Here is an 8654-nt window from a genome sequence, read left to right on the forward strand (position 1 = left end):
TCCTTCTAGCCCTGGGGATGGCCTTTCTTCCGACGAACTTGCACCACCCCCCACAACCCTGAGATAGTGGGATCTTCCGCCACCCTAAGATAAACCTAGAGGGCTTCTCTGGCGAGCTCCTTCCTTCCCTCCGGCGAGCTCCTTCCTGCCCTCCGGCTGCTCTTCCTTCACTCGAAAATTGACTAGCCCAAATTGCAAATTAGGGCGACTTACATCTAGCTATCGTGTTATTGAAAAGGAGATAGTGTCCCAGGAAGTTAGGGCAAAGGGGCAATTCCAAAATAGGTGAAGAACAATTTCTTCTAATGGATCAAGACAAAGCTCATTACTCCTATAAATGATTAATCAAAGTTAGTAATTTGTTGCAACCAGGTACATATTAACAAATGGCTTACCAATGTATCTACTTCGATATATTTATCTATTTTACAATATTTGGTCAGATGTTTTAGTTAATTATTGTAGAATTATTACTGCTGAGCTAAATGAGTATCCCAATGTTGTTAACTACTGAATGTTAACTAATGTATTAAGATAATCTCGTTATCTATGACAACGTGAACTACTCACTTGATGCGATGAGAATCTATGCCATCTTGTCCCAAGATGGTTGGAATACATCATTCCTGCATATCATGGGAGCCATTCCGCTTTTATTGCTTCATCCAAGCATCTAAAAGTTTTCTAACTTATATTATCTCTGATCACCTTTGAACGTTTTCATCTTGTGTTGTTATCTTAAGTACAATCAAAAATCTACCGCTTGTTCTCATGTTTGCCTACTCTTTTGTTTTCTGTTATCAATATAATGTTTGTCATTTCAAACCTCTAAGCTTTCAGTACTACGAAAATGATTGCAAGTACTCTGGAATTAGTGGTGCATGCTGGAATGTACACGGCATAACTAATTTGCAAAAGTTACAATGCCAGTAAATATCTGCTAAAAATCAGCAATGGCAGAGACTCTATAGTAACGCGGCAACTATGCTTTGAAGCAATAACCTTTGAGATGGAAACAACAGGGGTAGGGGAACAAATGTACCCACTATTGCTTATTTACATGACAGTGCCACGCTTTGCTAGGACACACCACTAGCATGTCTTGGTTACATGTTGTTGCCTCTTCTAAAAAATTTCCAAATTTACGAATGGTGGCACCACATAGCTCGCAGCATAGGTCTTCTATGCAATGAATGCGCATTTAGATATCATGTTTATTAAGTGAGAGTATGTTTGCAAACTATGTTAAACCAAATAGGGCTTTGCCATTCTTAGTGATTTGAAAATCAATCCATGCTTGCAAAGAACACATACATGAAATGTTATAAAATATGAGCATTGGACCTCCAATCGTTTGTATTAATCTTTCAAAAAATTGAACCTGAAATGATGTTGTAAATGGAGTTGGTTGTGCAAGGTGGTGGTTTCGATTGTAAACCCTGATACTTGCTTGCCCGGTGTCCAGTTTCTATACAATGTGCATCTACATTTTACTACACATATAGGGGCCAGTCAAGACAAATGCAAACTTTCATCAAGTTCCAAACTCATTTGCATGCTATGTTGAATTCAAGACCTTTTTGCCTTTTATGGTAACAAAATCAGTTACTGATTCAAATATAGCAAGCAGCTCAAAATGTTATAAAATTTTAGGATGGGAATTAGAATTCACTGTATTAACCATAGAAAAAAAATCAACTTTAAGTGATGTAAAAAATGAGTTAATAATGTAGAAGATCACACATCAATCGTATACATCAGAAAAAACTAATCGAATATACATCTCAAATAGTATTTCTTTTCTAAGAGATTATCAAAATCGTACCCTTGCCCTTCGTTTCATCCTTGCCGGGGCGGCCATCCTCCTTTGCCCGTAGCATCCATCTGTCAGCGAGCGTTGCATCATCCCCCTATTATCCAGGCCTATAGTCGTCTTATAGCCATGGCCTCATCATCCAACAACGCATGACTCACCCTGCCGCCACCGGCAAACTCCTCCTCCACTGGCACCCCCCCTGTGTCTGCCTCCTCGCGCTTCAGCGACTTCAATCTGCAAGTAACCCTCCGCTCCTTCATAGTTCCTCCTAAGAATTCACTAAATTAACTTTCACACTTAAAAACCTTGGGTTCATTTCCAGGGGGTCATGCCAAATTATTGGGGGCTGCCGCATGTAGTTAGATGCTTCTGATATGTTAGTATGTGTATGCCTGAAATTGAGCAGCTAAAACTGTTTATCTTACTATGAAGAGTGTTGCATATTACAATCAAATTAAGAGATCAGAAATCTAAGTCGCCAATTGAGGTCCGCAAACGGTTCTAGTCAACTTATGTTGATTCTAGTTTTACCTTTAGATGAATTCTCCCAGAAGGATCGCATCAAACCAAATTTAGCTAAAACATTATTTTTTTTCCTTTAGATGAGTGCCTTTTAATTTATCAAATTCAGACATTGTATTCAATTAAGTTAATCAAATTCATGTTAAAAGTTATCATTAGAACAATTTAATTGACTTGTAATGAAGTTAGTACATAGTAATTACATGAAATAATTGTATTGCAAGCTCACCTAAAACAATTTTATTTTTCTATGAAGTATTTTATTCTATTGGTCTCTTATGCCATACAAACTATTCATATGTTATACAGAATAATCACGTTTTGTAGGACTGGACTATTGCAAAAATGTTGATTTATTTGTGTTTGGGCAAAATTTTCACACACTATTTACAACTTTTGCCAAAAGCGAAGTCAAAATTTTTCACACACACTATTTATAGGCTCATTCTACAATGGAGTACCGTGATAGCATCAACTATGTACTTTGTATTCAATTTCTAAAGATCAATGTACACAACGAAATGAGCATGCCCATGGTGTGGCCACAGCAGGCTAGGTGCATGCCACAAGGTTAACCTCAGTTGCAATGAAATCTGCTCTATTAATGCAACTAATGTTGTTGCTGATCACTTGCTTACTTATATGAAGTTGCCCTAAAAATGTCTAATTGTTGTTTTCTTCTAATTATGCTCAACGCATCCCTTGTTGGGAAAGAGCTGAGATAGAGCGAACCTGTCCATGGAGGCGCACGACACATTTCAGCTTAAGATGGTCTAGTTAAAAGAGGGTATATCTTTCACCCTTATAGTCACCAATGAGCTACACCGACCGTATTTCAGTAGTCCTAGTAGGATACATATTGCAACAAATTTACAGATGGAAGCTTGGGAATGCATTTTTTTTCTATATCTTGGTGAACAAGAGGATGCTGGCAACATTTATCTGTGATACGAACGATGTGCCGTAGTCACCATAGCAGTTCCCTGTCGATTTTGATGTCGTACGCATACTTGTATCGTACTAGTAGTGTATTTGACACACACACACACACACACACACACACACACACACACACACACACATATATATATACATATATATATATATATATAGTATGTGGTTATTACAATATTATCTGTAAGTGTTGAACATTAGAGATTTCATAAACTGACCAATGTTTTTAAAATATGATATATATGATTCTACCATACTACTTTCAATTCTAAAGTGTGACGGCAACCAAATGCCACACCATTCTTGAATCATTTCTCTCTTTGTTTGCATCGATATAGCCTTCATATTAGTTATGTATGTGCTGCGATGTGCTTTTTGCATAACAGTGAGTTGATATCGCCAATTTTTATGCTAAGATATGTTCTCTTCTTCGATCTATTGGAATCCAGTCTTGTGATTTGTTTACTTTCAAAACTGGAATAAAACCTGGTTGCATACATTCTTTATGTTGCATCGACATAAACCTATATTACAATCTATATGTCTAATGTAAGTTTTGTCTCCTATAATGTATATAAAATGTATTAGTTTTATCTCGCGGAACTTAGTTAGTGTACAAATTTCAACCTACTATTAGTCCTCATGCTCATACCAATGTATTTAAGAAAAAAGAATATTCAGACATATAACAGTTGAGTACATGAACACATTCATATCATTCATTTTCATTAACTGAAACTGATGTGGCAAATCCTCACAAAGGCAGATTACATCGATAGAAAATATGAAATGGTGATACATAGTTATGGACGGTACAACCATTAATTCCTTCCGCGGCCATGACCATCACAAAGAGCACCTCCTCTGCCTCGGCTACCGCCACCATTGACCTCGCCACCATGACTGCAGCAGCGTCACCACCTAACCCATCGTCATCCGCAACAGCCACGCTAGCATCACCGACCCCAGGGTCGCCAACTCCACGCCCATGGCCACGACCGTGACCATGCCCACGACCACGACCCCCGTGAACACTCCAACCAGGATCGTACACCAATTCGAAGATTTCGTTGAGGTTCTCTTCTTGTCGCGCCTAGATCTCTTCCTGAAACTTGGCCATTGCCTGAGCCTCTTCCTCCTCCTCCTCGGCGTGCAGCCGGCAAATCTCCCGCAACACCAGACACGATTCCTCCCAACACTCCAAAAGCGGTTCATCCGGCGGAACCCCGTGTTCGCCGTTGTCCACCATTGATGTACAAGTGGAGAGTGAATTAGAGAGGATATGGTGATGCAGCGAGGAACTACCCCACAAAGTACTCTAATTATATGTGACCGTCATTAACTACAAGAGGCAAGTGGACTAGTCAAATGTCCCGTCTTCCCATACTATGTTGGATTGTGCACACATGTAAATGCATCATTCATACTACGATACCTATTCGGTTCATTGCCACAAAACTTACTCTTAAAATCTTATAGTGAAAACTTAATTGCTCCATTATCTCTTCATACATGTAAATCGACCATTGATATTACGGTACCTATTGTTTATTATATCCCAGTCATATGCACTTTGACCAACTCCAAAATTACAAACAAATTGTTTCTCATCCTTATAATCACAATTTATTTTGAATATGTTTTGTATTTGCTGCGCTAAAGTTAATTTGTGCTGTTTTTAAGTAATTGTATATCGTTATCTTATCAACATCATCCACAAGTGAAGTTATATTGTAATTCAAATCAATCGTTCTTCCCACGTCACATACTATCTTAATTTAGTTTTTAAAATATTTTTATAAGTAAATTATTTCCTATCATCTTGTAACATACACTCTTGAAATAAATAACAAATCAATTTTCCTCTTTGTCCATATATGCACATCTTTGGATCTATCTTTTTGTAGTCAGATCATTTTGAAATACAAATACAGGAAATTCGATCACACATATGCTCTACTTCAACCAACATATATTTATTATATGGTCAAACATATACTCCTTAAATCACAATTCATTTTATTGTTTTTATTTATTCTAATTTTGCCATCATGCGCCTATCGTTTGCTATTTATAGTACAAGTGTTTTGGGTTCAGGCTTTAGGGCTTAAGGTTTAGGGTTTAACATTTACGCCTTAGATTTTAGATTTAGGGTTTAAGGATTAGGATTTAGTGTTCAAATTTAGGATTTAGTGCTTAGAGTTTAGGGTTGGGGTTTAAGGTTTATACCTTAGAACTTTCTACTTCTTCGCTATATTCTAAATTAATCATGGCCTTCGGGAGTTAGGGTCCAGGTTAGGTTTAGGTTTAGGGTTTACATCAGTGAGATATTTAATATCAGCAAAATTCTTTAGTCCTTAGTGGTTAGAATGTTCAGATTACAGTGTAGACGGAAGCGTTGTTCCCTGTTTACTGTTCTGTTTGAGAATGTACATTCAGTTTTAGTGACTTATTTATTCTTGTACATTAAACGATGGCATTGTTGTAGATAATTATTGCTCTACATTCTTCTAAACAAAATCATGGTTGTTTGAAAAAAATCAGCTTCAAGTCAATTTAGCAATCAACTTTCACTATAGTACTATTCTGATATACAGTTTAAGTTTTGGATTAATTTGTTTATAATTTAATTCGTGACCTAGTAACCTAAATTGATGTTTTCTACATGAATAAATGTATAGCAACTGATTTTGTCAAAGTAGTAGTATTCTAGATTATAAACTTGCATTATTCACAATGTTAATATCTCAAACAATATGTGAAATAATATTATTTTTTAGAAGAAAAATAGAATTTTAAAGACATAAACATGATTAATAAGACTGAATTACTATTAAATCCAATCTAGTCGAAACATTCGTCTATCAGAATTATTTTAGCACGATTAATTATTCAGCTATACAAATAAATACAAAAAACAAGTATTATGTTCATCTTAAGTTTCATAAGTTGTAACTTCTTCGTAGATCGTCTGAACATAAAGTTTCAGCGATTCAAACTTGTCACATGTACTGCAGTTATTGTAGCTAGATTCTAGGATCCAATTCATCCTACTCCAAATCTCGAACACAGAAGTTGTTCCAGGATGAAAATAAAAAAGGATCAAAGAACAACATCAACAACGATATTTTCGGCTTGTACAAGATCGATAACAAAGCAAACCTTTTCAAAGCAGTCTGTACATTTTGAAGCATCATATTTATGCAGGCATTCTTATGTTTGAAGCCCTTTGAATCTGTAAAGAAAGAAGATGATCTCTGTGTTTAGATAAGAAAATAACTTCTCTAAGAAACTTGTCCCTTTTTCTATCTAAATACCGCCGTGTGTTTTCTTATCTTCGAGACCTTCAATATGCAAGGACCGATTCAAAGTCGGCTTAACCGGCCATGGATATCTGTGGAACAGGAAGATAACAAGAAACTAACTAAGAAGAACAACAGAACAATGGCTTAATAAACAAATCGTTTTCCCATTCTATATTAGTTCCTATCTTCCTGTTTTCTGTTTTTAAGACCCACACCGAACAGGTAGCAGAGCAGACACCGACATATATATCGGCTTGATATACGAATAAATCTTACATACGTAAGAAGATGGTCCCAATTCTCTCAACATGCAGAGTGTCAACCTCAATGTCCCACTAAGGACATCTTCAATGGTTGTAAGATAGTTGTTGATAGACTTTGCCAGATAGGATTTTTGATGATGTGTCATACAATAAATGAGGAAAGAGAGGAAGGTTGTATGTACATGAACCAACATATTTTCCACAAGCTCCAATATAGAATGAGAGAGCACCTTATTTATTATCTCACATCCTATTAGGCAAACTACATACAACCCATTGGAGTTGTTGTATGTTAAGATATTGGTTGATGATATGACATATTTTACCAACAAGCTAACATACAAACTGTTGGAGATGCCCTAAGCAATTCATTTAAGTCTTCTCTCCCACAAAGCCATGCAAAATCTGCCACATAAGCGAGTCATGCATTTAACTTATAAATTACAATTATTTTTTGCATTAGTCTATGCATGTAACTTTGCCACATCGTATATTCATGTTAATCATCCTTCACAATTTTGTTCGAAATGACATTTTCGACTATAATTTAGAAGTCTTTATTTTATTTTTATACACTTTCTTTTATTGATTTTCAAGTTTATATTTTCTTTTCATTAGATTTAGTTATTTTTGTCAACTACTTGCTCATTTTTTAACAAAATTACCGCAACAATGCGGGGGAGAGAGTCATCCTCACCACTCTATTTCAGAGTTACATATTAAATCCAAGCCATCTTCTGCTGTAAAACTTTTTTTCTCTTACTCTTTTTCTTCTTACGGTGTGCCCCTCTCTTTCAAATTGTTTATTACACTACCATCGCGCTGCAACGCGCGAGGTATTGTCTAGCTACATACATAAATAAGACTAAAATTGTGCGTATACATAACCAATGTCACGAATCTCCGCGTAGGTTAACTGCCCACAAAATGCGTGCCCTCTTATTTGTGTGCCCTTCCACTCCCGTAGAGCTCCTGCATTTTATTAAAAAAAACTCTCCAGCCGGCTCATGTACGGTTTTTTTTTTAAAATGGAGGCAAACGATTTGCCTCATCTATTAATTAAGACGAGAAGAGAGTTTGTTACAGAAGTCGCTCTTACACAGCATGATTGATTACTCGCATATAATAATAGCCCCTAATTTCTTTGCTTCGGCAGTGACCCAAAGGTTTGCCTCGCGAAAGATGAAGTTTAGCAAGATGAGTGGCGGTGCGCTCTTCCGCCGAAAAACACGGGCATTCCTCTCGTTCCTAATAGTCCATGACACAAGCATGATAAGAGAGGCCATAGCCTTTCTATTCGGGATTCCAGCGCCGGTTCTATTTGTCCACCACTCTACCGAATCCTGTGGCTGCCAAGTAGAAGTGTCCAAGTGGTGAAGGCCCCATTTCATGATGACCGAGTTTTTTTTTTGGAAGTTCCATAGTTGAATGGTGTAGCGGCATTTGAAGAGACGGCTCACGTACGTAATTAAACAACATTTACACATAATAGTATTGATGTACATTGGACACACCACCAACTACAATACACCTGGCTCTTGCTCATCTAGTCATATCGTAGTATATCACGATTAAAAAGCTTTGTTTTTGGAATTTTCTTTGCTTGGAGTAGTAAAAGGTGGTACGTTCTCTCTGCCAAGAATGACCTGCTGTGTTCTGCCCTCGGTTATTACCGCTGTAATATTAGCGACACCATGTAATCCAAACGAACTCGTCTCTACAATTCAGTTGTCATCTAACGCAGCCATTTTAGGCCTGTATCGAGCACACCGAGAGAGTATCGGTATATACGTA

Source organism: Triticum urartu, chromosome 1A (assembly GCF_056163025.1).
Source record: "Triticum urartu cultivar PI428250 chromosome 1A, HENAU_Tu73, whole genome shotgun sequence".
Lineage (NCBI taxonomy): Eukaryota > Viridiplantae > Streptophyta > Magnoliopsida > Poales > Poaceae > Triticum > Triticum urartu.